We start from the raw sequence: 18,539 nt of genomic DNA, 5'->3' as shown, positions 1-18,539 counted from the left end.
AGGGAGTAGACTCTATGCTCTATACTGTACTACATGCGTCCAAGCATGGGAGAAAGAGGAGAGACGTTGCATTTTTCTATTCCTTCAATCAATCAATCAGGGAGCTTCGGTTCCATCCTTTTGGCTTTGGCAACACCGTCCACAATGGTTCCCACGATGCCAAAAGCTATTTTCACATTTGGCTGCACATTGTGGATGCCCTTAACCGTACCACTTGGTTTTGCTCCTGTGTGCTATCTATACAAATCTCAATTATATTGATCTAAAAAATTATAGAATCAAGATTAGTAAAAAGGAGGTGATTTTGCCGCGCGGATGGCGGGGGAGGTTTCTTATTTGAGCAATGCTACATCCACGTAATGGTTTACATAAAGTTACGAACTGATGTGATGTGGGACTATTTGATTGGATTAAAGGAGAGGATTAGGCCCACCCCACCTGAAAATCAGGGGGGCATATATAGATTAGATGGAAAGTATACGTAGCAGCTACGTAGCCCTTTGTAAATCTAGGATTAGGTTCTTATTTTCGGAGGACGTTGTCCTGGCGGTTTGCTAACATGCGGTCCCACGTGTCAGTGCTTTACCAGGCCGATCCGCGTCCCACATGAGGTAGAACAACGGCAGAAGCAACACGTGGTTAAGTTGAAGAAGATGAGGGAGAAGCGGATTCAGCAACGAGTGAAATGATGTGATGGTTGCTTCGTCCCTCCAACTTAACTGCGGGAAAGGTGCAGCTTTGTGATTTGACGCCTCATTGCTCATTACTACGCTGGCGCCATGACTGGGGTGCTTCATCCCGGCTGCTCTGCACTGTATTCTGGTATGGCACGTGGACCCGGTAGCTTGATGTCCCACTGAAGGAAATATGCCCTAGAGGCAATAATAAAGTATTATTTATTTCCTTGTATCATGATAAATGTTTATTATTCATGCTAGAATTGTATTAACCGGAAACATAATACATGTGTGAATATATAGACAAACAGAGTGTCACTAGTATGCCTCTACTTGACTAGCTCGTTAATCAAAGATGGTTATGTTTCCTAGCCATAGACATAAGTTGTCATTTGATTAACGAGATCACCTCATTAGGAGAATGACGTGATTGACTTGACCCATTCCGTTAGCTTAGCACTCGATCGTTTAGTATGTTGCTATTGCTTTCTTCACGACTTATACATGTTCCTATGACTATGAGATTATGCAACTCCCGTTTACCGGAGGAACACTTTGTGTGCTACCAAACGTCACAACGTAAATGGGTGATTATAAAGGTGCTCTACAGGTGTCTCCAAAGGTACTTGTTGGGTTGGCGTATTTCGAGATTAGGATTTGTCACTCCAATTGTCGGAGAGGTATCTCTGGGCCCACTCGGTAATGCACATCACTATAAGCCTTGCAAGCATTGTGACTAATGAGTTAGTTGCGGGATGATGTATTACGGAACGAGTAAAGAGACTTGCCGGTAACGAGATTGAACTAGGTATCGAGATACCGATGATCGAATCTCGGACAAGTAACATACCGATGACAAAGGGAACAACGTATGTTGTTATGCGGTCTGACCGATAAAGATCTTCGTAGAATATGTGGGAGCCAATATGGGCATCCAGGTCCCGCTATTGGTTATTGACCGGAGACGTGTGTCGGTCATGTCTACATAGTTCTCGAACCCGTAGGGTCCGCACGCTTAAAGTTACGATGACAGTTTTATTATGAGTTTATGTATGTTGATGTACCGAAGGAGTTCGGAGTCCCGGATGAGATCGGGGACATGACGAGGAGTCTCGAAATGGTCGAGACGTAAAGATCGATATATTGGACGACTATATTCGGACTTCGGAAAGGTTCCGAGTGATTCGGGTATTTTTCGGAGTACCAAAGAGTTACGGGAATACATATTGGGCCTTATTGGGCCATACGGGAAAGAAGGAAAAGGGCCTCAAGGGTGGCCGCACCCCTCCCCTTGGTCTGGTCCGAATTGGACTAGGGAAGGGGGGCGCCCCCTTCCTTCCTTCTCTTTTTCCCTTCCTCTTTTCCTATTCCATATGGGAGGTGGAATCCTACTAGGACTAGGGAGTCCTAGTAGGACTCCACACTTGGTGCGCCCCACCTAGGGCCGGCCTCCTCCTCCCTTGCTCCTTTATATACGGGGGCAGGGGGCACCCCATGGACACACTTGATATACGATATTTTAGCCGTGTGCGGTGCCCCCCTCCACGAGATTACACCTCGATAATACCGTCGCGGAGCTTAGGCGAAGCCCTGCATCGGTGGAACATCATCATCGTCACCACGCCGTCGTGCTGACGAAACTCTCCCTCAACACTCGGCTGGATCGGAGTTCGAGGGACGTCATCGAGCTGAACGTGTGTAGAACTCGGAGGTGCCGTACGTTCGGTACTTGATCGGTCGGATCGTGAAGACGTACGACTACATCAACCGCGTTGTGATAACGCTTCCGCTGTCGGTCTACGAGGGTACGTGGACAACACTCTCCCCTCTCGTTGGTATGCATCACCATGATCTTGCGTGTGCGTAGGAATTTTTTTGAAATTACTACGTTCCCCAACAGTGGCATCCGAGCCTGGTTTTATGCGTTGATGCTATGCACGAGTAGAACACAAGTGAGTTGTGGGCGATATAAGTCATACTGCTTACCAGCATGTCATACTTTGGTTCAGCGGTATTGTGAGATGAAGCGGCCCGGACCGACATTATGCGTACGCTTACGCGAGACTGGTTTCACCGTTCGGAGCACTCGTTGCTTAAAGGTGACTGGCGGGTGTCTGTCTCTCTCTCACTTTAGTTGAACCGAGTGTGGCTACGCTCGGTCCTTGCGAAGGTTAAAACATCACCAACTTGACAAACTATCGTTGTGGTTTTGATGCGTAGGTAAGAACGGTTCTTGCTAAGCCCGTAGCAGCCACGTAAAATATGCAACAACAAAGTAGAGGACGTCTAACTTGTTTTTGCAGGGCATGTTGTGATGTGATATGGTCAAGACATGATGTGATATAATGTGTTGTATGAGATGATCATGTTTTGTAACCGAGTTATCGGCAACTGGCAGGAGCCATATGGTTGTCGCTTTATTGTATGAGATGCAATCGCCATGTAATAGTTTTACTTTATCACTAAGTGGCAGCGATAGTCGTAAAAGCAATAAGTTGGCGAGACGACAACGATGCTACGATGGAGATCAAGGTGTCGCGCCGGTGACGATGGTGATCATGACGGTGCTTCGGAGATGGAGATCACAAGCACGGTGCTTCGAAGATGGAGATCACAAGCACAAGATGATGATGGCCATATCATATCACTTATATTGATTGCATGTGATGTTAATCCTTTATGCATCTTATCTTGCTTTGTTTGACGGTAGCATTATAAGATGATCCTTCACTAAATTATCAAAGTATAAGTGTTCTCCCTGAGTATGCACCGTTGCAAAAGTTCTTCGTGCTGAGACACCACGTGATGATCGGGTGTGATAGGCTCTACGTTCAAATACAACGGGTGCAAAACAGTTGCACACGCGGAATACTCAGGTTAAACTTGACGAGCCTAGCATATAACAGATATGGCCTCGGAACACGGAGACCGAAAGGTCGAGCGTGAATCATATAGTAGATATGATCAACATAGTGATGTTCACCATTGAAACTACTCCATCTCACGTGATGATCGGACATGGTTTAGTTGATATGGATCACGTGATCACTTAGAGGATTAGAGGGATGTCTATCTAAGTGGGAGTTCTTAAGTAATATGATTAATTGAACTTGAATTTATCATGAACTTAGTACTTGATAGTATTTTGCTTGTCTATGTTAATTGTAGATAGATGGCCCGTGCTGTTGTTCCATTGAATTTTAATGTGTTCCTTGAGAAAGTAAAGTTGAAAGATGATGGTAGCAATTACACGGACTGGGTCCGTAACTTGAGGATTATCCTCATTGCTGCACAGAAAAAGTATGTCCTGGAAGCACCGCTAGGTGTACCACCTGCGCCAGCAACTGCAGACATTGTGAATGCCTGGCAGTCACGTGTTGATGACTACTCGATAGTTCAATGTGCCATGCTTTACGGCTTAGAACCGGGACTTCAACGACGTTTTGAACGTCATGGAGCATATGAGATGTTCCAGGAGTTGAAGTTAATATTTCAAGCAAATGCCCGGATTGAGAGATATGAAGTCTCCAATAAGTTCTATAGCTGCAAGATGGAAGAGAATAGTTCTGTCAGTGAGCATATACTCAGAATGTCTGGGTATAATAATCACTTGATTCAACTGGGAGTTCAACTTCCGGATGATTGCGTCATTGACAGAATTCTTCAATCACTGCCACCAAGCTACAAGAGCTTCGTGATGAACTATAACATGCAAGGGATGAATAAGACTATTCCCGAGCTCTTTGCAATGCTAAAGGCAGCGGAGGTAGAAATCAAAAAGGAGCATCAAGTGTTGATGGTCAGTAAAACCACTAGTTTCAAGAAAAAGGGCAAAGGGAAGAAGAAAGGGAACTTCAAGAAGAATAGCAAGCAAGTTGTTGTTCAGGAGAAGAAACCCAAGTCTGGACCTAAGCCTGAAACTGAGTGCTTCTACTGCAAGCAAACTGGTCACTGGAAGCGGCTGCCCCAAGTATTTGGCGGAAAAGAAGGATGGCAAGGTTAACAAAGGTATATGTGATATACATGTTATTGATGTGTACCTTACCAATGCTCGTAGTAGCACCTGGGTATTTGATACTGGTTCTGTTGCTAATATTTGCAACTCGAAACAGGGGCTACGGATTGAGCGAAGATTGGCTAAGGACGAGGTGACGATGCGCGTGGGAAATGGTTCCAAAGTCGATGTGATCGCCATCGGCACGCTACCTCTACATCTACCTTCGGGATTAATATTAGACCTAAATAATTGTTATTTGGTGACAGCGCTGAGCATGAACATTATATCTGGATCTTGTTTAATGCGAGACGGTTATTCATTTAAATCAGAGAATAATGGTTGTTCTATTTATATGAATAATATCTTTTATGGTCATGCACCCTTGAAGAGTGGTCTATTTTTAATGAATCACGATAGTAGTGATACACATATTCATAATGTTGAAGCCAAAAGATGCAGAGTTAATAATGACAGTGCAACTTATTTGTGGCACTGCCGTTTGGGTCATATCGGTGTAAAGCGCATGAAGAAACTCCATACTGATGGACTTTTGGAACCACTTGATTATGAATCACTTGGTACTTGCGAACCGTGCCTCATGGGCAAGATGACTAAAACACCGTTCTCCGGAACTATGGAGAGAGCAACAGATTTGTTGGAAATCATACATACAGATGTATGTGGTCCGATGAATGTTGAGGCTCGTGGCGGATATCGTTATTTTCTCACCTTCACAGATGATTTAAGCAGATATGGGTATATCTACTTAATGAAACATAAGTCTGAAACATTTGAAAAGTTCAAAGAATTTCAGAGTGAAGTTGAAAATCATCGTAACAAGAAAATAAAGTTTCTACGATCAGATCATGGAGGAGAATATTTGAGTTACGAGTTTGGTCTACATTTGAAACAATGCGGAATAGTTTCGCAACTCACGCCACCCGGAACACCACAGCGTAATGGTGTGTCCGAACGTCGTAATCGCACTTTACTAGATATGTTGCGATCTATGATGTCTCTTACTGATTTACCGCTATCGTTTTGGGGTTATGCTTTAGAGACGGCTGCATTCACGTTAAATAGGGCACCATCAAAATCCGTTGAGACGACGCCTTATGAACTGTGGTTTGGCAAGAAACCAAAGTTGTCGTTTCTTAAAGTTTGGGGCTGTGATGCTTATGTGAAGAAACTTCAACCTGATAAGCTCGAACCCAAATCGGAGAAATGTGTCTTCATAGGATACCCAAAGGAGACTGTTGGGTATACCTTCTATCACAGATCCGAAGGCAAAACTTTTGTTGCTAAATTAGGAAATTTTCTAGAGAAGGAGTTTCTCTCGAAAGAAGTGAGTGGGAGAAAAGTAGAACTTGATGAGGTAACTATTCCTGCTCCCTTATTGGAAAGTAGTTCATCACAGAAACCAGTTTCTGAGCCACCTACACCAATTAGTGAGGAAGTTAATGATGATGATCATGAAACTTCAGATCAAGTTATTACTGAACCTCGTAGATCAACCAGATCAAGATCCGCACTAGAGTGGTACGGTAATCCTGTTCTGGAGGTCATGTTACTAGACCATGGCGAACCTACGAACTATAAAGAAGCGATGGTGAGCCCAGATTCCGCAAAATGGCTTGAGGCCATGAAATCTGAAATGGGATCCATGTATGAGAACAAAGTATGGACTTTGGTTGACTTGCCCAATGATCGGCAAGCCATTGAAAATAAATGGATCTTCAAGAAAAAGACTGACGCTGATGGTAATGTTACTGTCTATAAAGCTCGACCTGTTGCGAAAGGTTTTCGACAAGTTCAAGGGATTGACTACGATGAGACCTTCTCACCCGTAGCGATGCTTAAGTCTGTCCGAATTATGTTAGCAATTGCCGCATTTTATGATTATGAAATTTGGCAAATGGATGTCAAAACTGCATTCCTGAATGGATTTATGGAAGAAGAGTTGTATATGATGCAACCAGAAGGTTTTGTCGATCCAAAGGGAGCTAACAAAGTGTGCAAGCTCTAGCGATCCATTTATGGACTGGTGCAAGCCTCTCGGAGTTGGAATAAACGCTTTGATAGCGTGATCAAAGCATTTGGTTTTATACAGACTTTTGGAGAAGCCTGTATTTACAAGAAAGTGAGTGGGAGCTCTGTAGCATTTCTGATATTATATGTGGATGACATATTACTGATTGGAAATGATATATAATTTCTGGATAGCATAAAGGGATACTTGAATAAGAGTTTTTCAATGAAAGACCTCAGTGAAGCTGCCTATATATTGGGCATCAAGATCTATAGAGATAGATCAAGACGCTTAATTGGACTTTCACAAAGCACATACCTTGACAAAGTTTTGAAGAAGTTCAAAATGGATGAAGCAAAGAAAGGATTCTTGCCTGTGTTGCAAGGTGTGAAGTTGAGTAAGACTCAATGCCCGACCACTGCAGAAGATAGAGAGAAGATGAAAGATGTCCCCTATGCTTCAGCCATAGGCTCTATCATGTATGCAATGCTGTGTACCAGACCTGATGTATGCCTTGCTATAAGTCTAGCAGGAAGGTACCAAAGTAATCCAGGAGTGGATCACTGGACAGCGGTCAAGAACATCCTGAAATACCTGAAAAGGACTAAGGATATGTTTCTTGTATATGGAGGTGACAAAGAGCTCATCGTAAATGGTTACGTTGATGCAAGCTTTGACACTGATCCGGACGATTCTAAATCGCAAACCGGATACGTATTTACATTGAACGGTGGAGCTGTCAGTTGGTGCAGTTCTAAACAAAGCGTCGTGGCAGGATCTACATGTGAAACGGAGTACATAGCTGCTTCGGAAGCAGCAAATGAAGGAGTCTGGATGAAGGAGTTCATATCCGATCTAGGTGTCATACCTAGTGCATCGGGTCCTATGAAAATCTTTTGTGACAATACTGGTGCAATTACCTTGGCAAAGGAATCCAGATTTCACAAGAGAACCAAGCACATCAAAAGACGCTTCAATTCCATCCGGGATTTAGTCCAGGTGGGAGACATAGAAATTTGCAAAATACATACATATCTGAATGTTGCAGACCCGTTGACTAAGCCTCTTCCACGAGCAAAACATGATCAGCACCAAGGCTCCATGGGTGTAAGAATCATTACTGTGTAATCTAGATTATTGACTCTAGTGCAAGTGGGAGACTGAAGGAAATATGCCCTAGAGGCAATAATAAAGTATTATTTATTTCCTTGTATCATGATAAATGTTTATTATTCATGCTAGAATTGTATTAACCGGAAACATAATACATGTGTGAATATATAGACAAACAGAGTGTCACTAGTATGCCTCTACTTGACTAGCTCGTTAATCAAAGATGGTTATGTTTCCTAGCCATAGACATAAGTTGTCATTTGATTAACGAGATCACCTCATTAGGAGAATGACGTGATTGACTTGACCCATTCCGTTAGCTTAGCACTCGATCGTTTAGTATGTTGCTATTGGTTTCTTCATGACTTATACATGTTCCTATGACTATGAGATTATGCAACTCCCGTTTAGCGGAGGAACACTTTGTATGCTACCAAACGTCACAACATAAATGGGTGATTATAAAGGTGCTCTACAGGTGTCTCCAAAGGTACTTGTTGGGTTGGCGTATTTCGAGATTAGGATTTGTCACTCCAATTGTCGGAGAGGTATCTCTGGGCCCACTCGGTAATGCACATCACTATAAGCCTTGCAAGCATTGTGACTAATGAGTTAGTTGCAGGATGATGTATTACGGAACGAGTAAAGAGACTTGACGGTAACGAGATTGAACTAGGTATCGAGATACCGATGATCGAATCTCGGGCAAGTAACATACCGATGACAAAAGAAACAACGTATGTTGTTATGCGGTCTGACCGATAAAGATCTTCGTTGAATATGTGGGAGCCAATATGGGCATCCAGGTCCCGCTATTGGTTATTGACCGGAGATGTGTCTCGGTCATGTCTACATAGTTCTCGAACCTGTAGGGTCCGCACGCTTAAAGTTACGATGAGAGTTTTATTATGAGTTTATGTATGTTGATGTACCGAAGGAGTTCGGAGTCCCGGATGAGATCGGGGACATGACGAGGAGTCTCGAAATGGTCGAGACGTAAAGATCGATATATTGGACGACTATATTCGGACTTCGGAAAGGTTCCGAGTGATTCGGGTATTTTTCGGAGTACCGAAGAGTTACGGGAATACGTATTGGGCCTTATTGGGCCATACGGGAAAGAAGGAAAAGGGCCTCAAGGGTGGCCGCACCCCTCCCCTTGGTCTAGTCCGAATTGGACTAGGGAAGGGGGGCGCCCCCTTCCTTCCTTCTCTTTTTCCCTTCCTCTTTTCCTATTCCATATGGGAGGTGGAATCCTACTAGGACTAGGGAGTCCTAGTAGGACTCCACACTTGGTGCGCCCCCTCCTAGGGCCGGCCTCCTCCTCCCTTGCTCCTTTATATACGGGGGCAGGGGGCACCCCATGGACACACTTGATATACGATATTTTAGCCGTGTGCGGTGCCCCCTCCACCAGATTACACCTCGATAATACCGTCGCGGAGCTTAGGCGAAGCCCTGCGTCGGTGGAACATCATCATCATCACCACGCCGTCGTGCTGACGAAACTCTCCCTCAACACTCGGCTGGATCGGAGTTCGAGGGACGTCATCGAGCTGAACGTGTGTAGAACTCGGAGGTGCCGTACGTTCGGTACTTGATCGGTCGGATCGTGAAGACGTACGATTACATCAACCGCGTTGTGATAACGCTTCCGCTGTCGGTCTACGAGGGTACGTGGACAACACTCTCCCCTCTCGTTGCTATGCATCACCATGATCTTGCGTGTGCGTCGGATTTTTTTTTGAAATTACTACGTTCCCCAACACCCACATGTCGGCGAAAGGGACTAGAAGATTTATGAAAGCGAGCGCTCCACTTTGACGACGGAGGAGTAGACGACACGACGGCCAAGTGAACTGTCACTTGTAGTACTGTATAGTACTATAGTTTTGTTGTTTCGCACGATCCATCGATACAAACCCGATTAAACAGGAAAGGGCGGGATATTTCCCGGGCGGTAGATGATACTGGCCATACATTTCAAAGGCATTTTTAATGTATGCAAACTGAATAATTATAAGTAACAACATGATATCTAGTAAAACTAAAAACACATATGATTTATTGTGTTAGAGTGTAGTAGTAGTGGTGTATTGCATAGTTGTTAGATGTAACATGCGAGAACGTGTAGAGATGTAGTTTTGGAGGGCCTACAGAGAGAAAAGCGTAATACGGTCACCGAACTTCAGAATAAGCTGGTTACGGTCACTATATACGTTTTGCGGTGATTATACGGTCACTTGCTCATAGTTCAGCATCGGATTGCACTCTGTTGACCGGCCAAATAGTCTGCGTGGCGCCATGTTGACTAGTTAAATTGACCACGTTCCTTGTGGGTCCCACCTGTCAGTTCGCATAGGCAAAAGGTCAGATAAACACAAATTTACGCAGGCGCGACAAGGCTCCAACCCGTGCGCGGGAATCACCTGGTTGTGTATGTGTCTGTCAGGGCCTGATGTGTGCGCATGCACGTGTAGGTTGAGCACTTGAGCGTGAGAGTGTGTGTTGGTCGTGTGGTGTACTGGTGTGTGCATGCATGCGTGCGTGTGTGCGTGTGAGTGTTGCGTGCGTGCGTGTGAGTGTTGCGTGCGTGCGTGGCTGCGTGTGTACGTGTGAGTGTTGCGTGCGTGCGTGGGTGCATGTGTTTGTGTGAGTGTTGCATGGATGCAGTTCGTGTGCATGTGTGCGTGTGTGTATAATCACCACACTAGCTCCTGTGTGTTAAAACGCGGTCATGACTTCGAACCACCGTCCAAATATTTTTTTGTCGTTTGTTTTCATTCTTACAAGCAAGATGCCCGTGTGTTGCACGTAACATCAAGATGCCTTTGTATGACTTGTTTATCTTGTGAGAGAAAAGGATGAACGAGGGAAGGCCTTATTTGCAAATGGGAGAGGTGTGTGGGTACCTTTTTGCAAAATTGCCATAGTTTCTTTCCTATCCGTCAGATATAAATCGGACGGCCTATATTGCAGGATGGCAGGCACACCATCATCACCAACTCTGTTTTTTATAAGAGTGTATCTTATGTATTTTATAAGAGTGTAGATGTAGAGTAGATACAAGTCGACAGGTGGGCACGATGGTAGTGAGATAATATGATGCAACACTAGAGGTGCCACGTGGAGCGTTTAGCTTGTCAACTAGTCATGTCATGAGCAAATACAGAGTTGTACGGTGAGCCCGTGACTGTATAATAACCACTAAACATAAATGGTGACCGTAATGAGTGGATTCTGAAGTCCTACGTACGTATCGTGCTTTCGCTTCAAATACAAAGATCGTCATTGCATATATCACGAGAGAAAGATGAAACATGCGTGAATTTTCTGACGGCTTACTTTTAGAGGACCTGGAGATAGTTTTGTGTGCATACGTAAAAGGGGCGTACAGGGGGGTATGCGATGGTGAGAGAGATGCTCTTCATTTCTCTTTATTATGACTAACTTTGTATATAGTATAAAAATATACAAATTAACAGTGCGGAATAAATATCATTGTGGGCACCATGCAATGCAAAATTAGCGTTCGTACTCCTCCATATAACTTTGTAACGTTGTATATATGTAGAAACTCTAAAATAATTTTTTGGCCACACTTTATTCAAAAGGAATGTTGTATGCGAAATAAACGTGAAGAGAGGGCTTTTTAGATCAATGGGGTACGTGATGTAACATGTGTGAATGTGTAGTTGATGCATTTGGCGGGGCCTAGAGAGGTATGTGTGTGTATTACGTATTCGAGAGAGGCATGATATTGGGGCCGACGGGGGGGCGTGGGAGAGATATCACGAGAAATGAGAGTGGTCTAGAGAGAGAGAGAGAGACGAATATGACGTCATGACAAGACATTGCATTCCCTTGAGTGTGTATATGCAAGGGGGGAGGGAATAGAGGCACCAGGAGAAATTTTCTGTGTGTGTGGTGTTTGTGTTGGTATGTGTGGGTGTGAGAAGATAATGAGACGTGGGGGCAGAGGGAGTGTCACCGTGTGAGGTCCGGTGGGTCGAGGTGAGGCCCTTCGTTCGGTTCCGTCCTGCGCCACATTGGTCGGCCTGTGACGCATTTAGGAAGACCCATGGATGACTAGTCGTACAAGACAAAGATAGCAGAATTGTGAAGGACTCTGTGTCCACTGACAAAGCCGGCTAGGATTTGTAACCCTAGGTTCTCGGACTAAGGTAACCCCTTTATCTCTGATATTACTATTCATACAACCTAACTTTAAGGGGCATCCTACAGAATGCTCTGCTAGAATCGTACTCATCGATTAGGAAGAGAGGTGTGAGACAATGCGTGAGAGACAGGCGTAAAGATAATGTGCGTACATGAGACACGTAGGCAGGTCCATGTATATAGAAAGGGTCGATGAGGATTGTGCGTGTGTATGTTTGCGAGAGGAAGAGTGCTTGTGATAAAGGTTAGTGAAAAAACAGTTGTAAATGGTTACGAGAGGGAGGGAGGGTTATATCTAGAGCATGTGTGCGAGAAAGACACCTCGGGAGAGAGTGTGTGAGCATGTGTGAGAGACCACCGATGGAGAGTGAAACTACACGTAAAAGACTGCTATACACATTGATTAAAGATATAAATTGTATCCAAATATTAGGATGGGATCATGATATTTGCAATTCGCGTAAGGAGCGGTCATTGATCCATCAGACATCTAGATTCTATCGAATTTGAGCATGTCTATGTTATTATTCGACACAATTGATCCACATAGTTAGTATTTTGAACTCCAAACAATGCATCGCTTTAGCAATCGAATATAAACGTGAGTATAGTACATGTTGTGTGTGTAAAGCACATTATACGTACGAAAGTTACACAATGGACATTATAAATAGCTACCTATGAACTAGCATACATTTGAATTCAACTTAAGGTGGTTTAAAAATCGAATTCAACATGAAGTCCATTCAATTATTTGAATTTGATATCATCGCATTTGTAAACCATACCTAAATTATGGGGGCACCAATCTTTGCTCTGATTTTGTACATAATAGCATATGTAGTCGTGTACAAAATAGATTCAAATTTAGCTCCTCCATTCCAAAATAATCGTAGTTATAGGATTTTCAAGTGTCAAAATTTCAAAAAGAAGCGGATAATTTAATGAGGTTTTCAAACATACAAGGTCAAATATAACGTTGTCTATTTAGGTCAATCCTCATAGTTCAAGAGTACTCTAAACGTGAATGCTTGTGTTTCAAAATTTCGAAAGAAGCGCCAAAAGAGCCTCTACTCGCCCGAAACCGCGTGAGACCAATGTTTGGTAGTACAAGGAAATTACTTTTCTAATAACTCCGACCCGTGAAACCTACCGGCCCGACGTCCAAAGGTCTAAACCGGGGTAGGTTTGTAGCTTCATCTAGACGCCACGCAACCGCATCCGAAAAACATTCATACACAGTGGACGCCTAAGCACACATGCACGCGGCCGAAATCGCTCCCGCCCACTATTTGGGACACCTGGGATTACCATCCTACCCCCGACCCGCAGTAGGTCTGAAATTTAAGAGGGGGCAAAGTTTGTACTTTCCCCAAATTTCAAACAAGCGCGTCCCATCTTCTGTTCAAAAAAGCCAAAAACAAGCGCGTCCCAGACCGAAACATGGTTCCCCCACCCGTCCGATTCCCCATTCGTACTCCGTGGGCGCCAAAACTACCTCTTCACCAGCCGCGAAACCCCGGCGTCCTCCGTCCGCCACCCCATCCCACCCATCAACCGCCGCCCTCCTCCACCACGCCGGAGCCGATACCCCGACGTCGTCGTCCACCGCAACCTCAACCGCAACGCCCTCCACGGCTAGTAGTTGAAGCCGAGGCCGAGCCGTCCGTACCGGAGCCAGTTCAACCACGCCGTCCTGCACCTCACCGCTGTCGCTCCAACTTCGCCGCCTCGAATCTGCTTCCCCTCCGCCGACATACGGCCACGGCAACACAGTCAAAAATTTGGCCATGGGTTCGTCCAAGCCCGCACCCTCTAGAACATTGGTTTCCCCAGTAAAAAGAAGAAGATCGGCGCGACATGTGGAGGTGACCACACCGGCAACCGGAAAAGGTACTCCACTTCCCTTATTCATGCAAATCTTATGTCTCTGCTTGCACGGTATTCATCCCATAGAAGACACTAGTTGACCGCTTCTTCTTGATACTAGATGTTCCTAGTAACTCGCGATGCACAAGGTTTCTCCTCATATACTATTTCACCTTAGCTAGAGGTCCGTCACCCCCCTGAATTTCAATTTCTGGCCAGTTGATTCCCAATTAACGGAAGCATTCCCCAGCGTAACAGGCGCTAGTACGCATATTACGTCGGGGAAGCAGCGCCTTGGTGTTTATCTTAGGGGCGTGTGCGGCCTAGAGCTACTGGCGCCCGATCTGGAGGTCGGCTGGGATTAAAGGGATGGCCTGGGGGCGCTGCCAAGCACGGCGGTGGTGTGAGGTCGATGGGAGGGCGGGGCGGTGGAGGCATGGGTCTGGGCCGGTGGTCGCTGGTGGTTCGAGAAAGATCGTCAACAGTGACTGGCGGGAGGTAGACGAAGGCCATCTGCCCGTTCCTTATAGATCGGACGGTTCATTAAAAAAATCGACTGACCTATTTATTTCCAGTCGACTGTTATCTTAGATATGACCAGATGTGGTGGTGTGTTGGAGGAGTACCTGCATTTCCTGTACTCATATATTACAAAATCATACGGAGTAGAATCTAATTTTGTTTGCCATGCAATGTTGTAGAGCTATCATATGTCTCCTGTCATTTATTTTTCAGCCACCTGCTATCTGCTACTTTTACACTGCACTAGTTCTGCACACACTTCACCCGTACTCTCACTATTGTGTTTTTATGCAAGGGTATTTCAGACTCTGCTGCCATGAGAGAAGCCAAAAAGAAAAGAGGGAAGTCGCTCCAGCTTCGTATGCGGGTAGACAAGACACGTTACAACGCTATAAAGGGTGCAGTGTCAGCAGATGGAGACGGTAAACGTAGTTGTGGAGTTGATGACCTCGCTCGCAATGAACCACCATCCCAGGTGCTTGCTTTAACTTCGCGGTGTCATATGTGGTTGCATGTTCCATATGGTGTCTAGCTTGTATTCGAAAAGCCAAAGTCGGTAAGATAAGGAAAGATATTTTTTTACATGAACCACCATCCCGTGAGCACCAGAAGACAAATAGCTAGTCAGGGCACTGGCCGAGCCAGTGACAAGCCCAGCAAAGATAGGCATCACCTGGAAGCCAACTAAAAAGCTGCGATGGTGGCGAAGCAGCCCGCCTCCCACCAGGCTCTCAGGTCCTAGATGATCATGCTCACCACTCCAGCCGGATGTCTAGCTTGTATTGCTTCCAATTTGGTTAAATTGCATATGCTTAGCTTACACATTATACCTTTGAATATGACATACCTTTCTGTTTTTGGTACATACTAGTACATCTGTGTATTAACCATGTGCTTACATCAAACTAATGTTCTTGTGTATCCCTCATCAATCACTTATGATGAGGCAGGCAGGCAAGGGGACTACTCCTCATTTAAAGAATGCAGCGTCAACCTCCCGACATGATTCTCAAGAAACAAAAATGCTAGAAGAAGATAGTGAACGTAGCTCTGTAGTTGATTACGGCATTTCCCCTACACTAGCATCGCAGGTGCTTGCTCTAACTTGGCAGCGTGATATGTGGTTGCATGTTGCATATGGTGTCTAGATTGTAATTCTTCCAATCTAGTTAAACTGCATGTTCTAGTCTACTTAGCTTATACATTATACCTGTTAATGTGACATGCCTTCCTGTATTTAGTACATAGTACATCTGTCTATTAAGCATGTCCTTACATAAAACTATTGTTTTTTTTGTATCCTGCATCAATCAACATGACGAGACACCTTTAGTATATGCAGTGCGATATTAGTTGCATCTTTCATATGATTTATAGCATGCGCTGCTTCTAATTTGTTGAAATTCCATTTATGGCGGGATGCTTTTAACTTCGCAGAGTCATATTGGTCGCATCTTTCATGTGGTGTCTAGCTTGCGTTGCTTCTTATTTGCTGGAATGGTTTCTGCTTAGTTTACACAAACAGTTGTGAACATGCCATGTCGTCCTGTTTTTCATACATATTCCATCCTGGTATCATGTGTTTTCCTTACATCAAAGTAGTGATTGTCAGTATCATGCATGAATGAGTTCTGAAGAGAGAATTTTATTGCTTTTTCTTGTCGGTTTTACTTGACAATTCAAAATCAATAAAGCGGAAGGAAGTTAGCAAGGCAGCGGATAAAGGTGCTCCTTCCGAATGGAGGGCCTCTACATTTTCTACTCCTCTACACCCCCAAGATGATTTCCAAGACAACACATGCATAGACACTCAACAAAGCTGTGTTTATGATGAGCACGTCTCCCCTAGTGCAGCATCACCGGTGCTCCCTCTAACTTGGCACTGTTATATGTGGTTGCATGTTATGTGTGATGTCTAGCTTGTATTGCTTCTAATTTTGTTGAATTCCATCTGCTTACTTTACACATTATACCTGAATAAGACACGTGTTCCTGTTTCTAGAACATACAATATCTGTCTATCACACCATGTTCTTACATCAAATTACTACTATTGTGTAACCTGCAACAATCACTAATCATAAGACAAGTTTGACTTCGGAGTGTGATATAGGTTACATCTCACATTCTTTTCTAGCTTGTACTACTAATTTGTTGAAATGGCACTTATGACGAGACAGTTTTAACTTGGTAGAGTGATATTCGTTGCATCTTTCATATGGTGTCTAGCTTTCATTGCTTCTAATTTGTTGAAATGCCTTCTCCTTAGTTTACACATCATAAGCTGTGAATATGCAATGCTGTGAATATGCAATGGCACTAATGACGAGAGACCTCTAACATGGTAGTGTGATGTTGTTTGCATCTTGCATATGATTTATTTCTTGTACTACTTCACATTTGTTTAAACGCCATTTATGATGAGACACTGTTAACTTGGCAGAGCGATATTTGTAGCATCTTTCATATGGTGTGTACCTTCCATTGCATTGCTTCTAATTTGGTGAAATGTCTTCTTCTTAGTTTACACATCATAGTTCTGGTTATCTCTTCCGTCCTGTTTTTCATACATATTACATCCTCCTATCATGTGGTTGTCTAACATCAAAGTTCAGTTCGTCTGCATCATGCATCAATTTGTTCTCAAGAACTAAATTGTTATTCATTTTTCTTGTCGGCTTGACTTAACATGGCACAGAGAAAGAGGAAGAAACACAGAATGGCAGGGAATGAGAAGCGGATGAATCCTGCAGATTTTGCTGGTACTGATGGTCCAATAGAATGTCAAAGTCCAGCGAAAAATTCTACAAACATGGCATCCCATGCTACATGAGTTGCAAAAAAATCCAAATAGAAACAAATACCTGCCACCAAACAAGCAGAGACAACCCTAGTTCTTGCAACACCTACCACAGTACTACCAGCGGCACGAGTTACTCGTGCGTCAACTAAGCTAGCAGCACGTTCCCAAGCTCCCTTGCCACCTGACACTACTTCCCAAGCACTCTTGACACAAGACGAGTTGGCAATATCAGATGAACCTTGTGAGCTTCAACAGCAAGAAGGTAGTTGCTGGAGTCAAGTTACAGTTGCATGCTTCTTTATATGTAGTCTCACAGTTTGATGTACACTAACACTTCCTATGTTCGTTGTTGGACTAGCACCTAGGTGCAAGAGGAAACAAACATCAGGGATAAGGCTCGATAGGTTAACTAAATCTAGAGAAGGAAGAATGGAGATCCGTTTTGAGGCAGGTTTAAAAAGGCCACGTGATGCTACAGAGTCAGCCAAGTTAGTATCAGAGGCAGCGGTTCCCGTTAGGTGTCATGTACATATCCTCCCAACATGGATTCAGTACAGGAATGACAAAGACGAAACCCAGTTCAACACCTTCCTCGACCATTTATCTATAAGTATGGTTATGTATGGAAACTAGTAATATCATCTTGCTCTGTCCCATACTTTCTAGGTTGCTGATAATGAGACTCCCATAATTTTCAACAGATGAGGTTCAAGTTGGATAGCCAAGATGATGCAACAAGACAAGCTTGCACCCATGTTTTCAAGTCTGCTCTGCGACAGTATCAGTATAACTTGAGGAAAACTCACTTTGAAGGCAAGGCTAACAGTGAACTTTCCCAAACATCTCCAGTGGAAAATATATCGGATGAAGACTGGAGGGGCCTTGTTAAACACTGGTTTGATCCGAAGTATCAGGTACATTATATATATGTGATCAGATCACATGTTGAAGTCCTATTTACGCATGTGCCACACAAATCTATCTTCTTGTGGGTGAACTGTGCAAAGAACAAGGCCAACCGTACGAAAGTGAAATTCCAACAGACGACAGGATCTCGTAGCTATATTGCACACTGCGAGGCTCTTGTAATTAGCTGTTGTTTCACTCGTTTTGCTGTACCGTATTATCAGATCTATATTGACTTGTTCGAAATGCAGAGGAAAGCCCGCAAAGACCAAAAAGTACCTGAACCAAATGCTGTGGAAATCTTCAAGGACTGTCACACTAGCAAGAAGAAGGGCATGACTACACCAGTCAAAGCCGCTGTTGTAAGTCCTTAATCCTCATGCCTTTTAACTACTACTTACTCTGACTTGTGCCTTGAACTTCATGGTTTGCAGCCAATGTCTA

This window comes from Aegilops tauschii, chromosome 2, assembly GCF_002575655.3.
Source record: "Aegilops tauschii subsp. strangulata cultivar AL8/78 chromosome 2, Aet v6.0, whole genome shotgun sequence".
In the NCBI taxonomy this organism is placed as follows: domain Eukaryota; kingdom Viridiplantae; phylum Streptophyta; class Magnoliopsida; order Poales; family Poaceae; genus Aegilops; species Aegilops tauschii.
The sequence above is the reverse complement of the archived record's forward strand: the minus strand, read 5'-3'. Positions refer to the sequence as shown.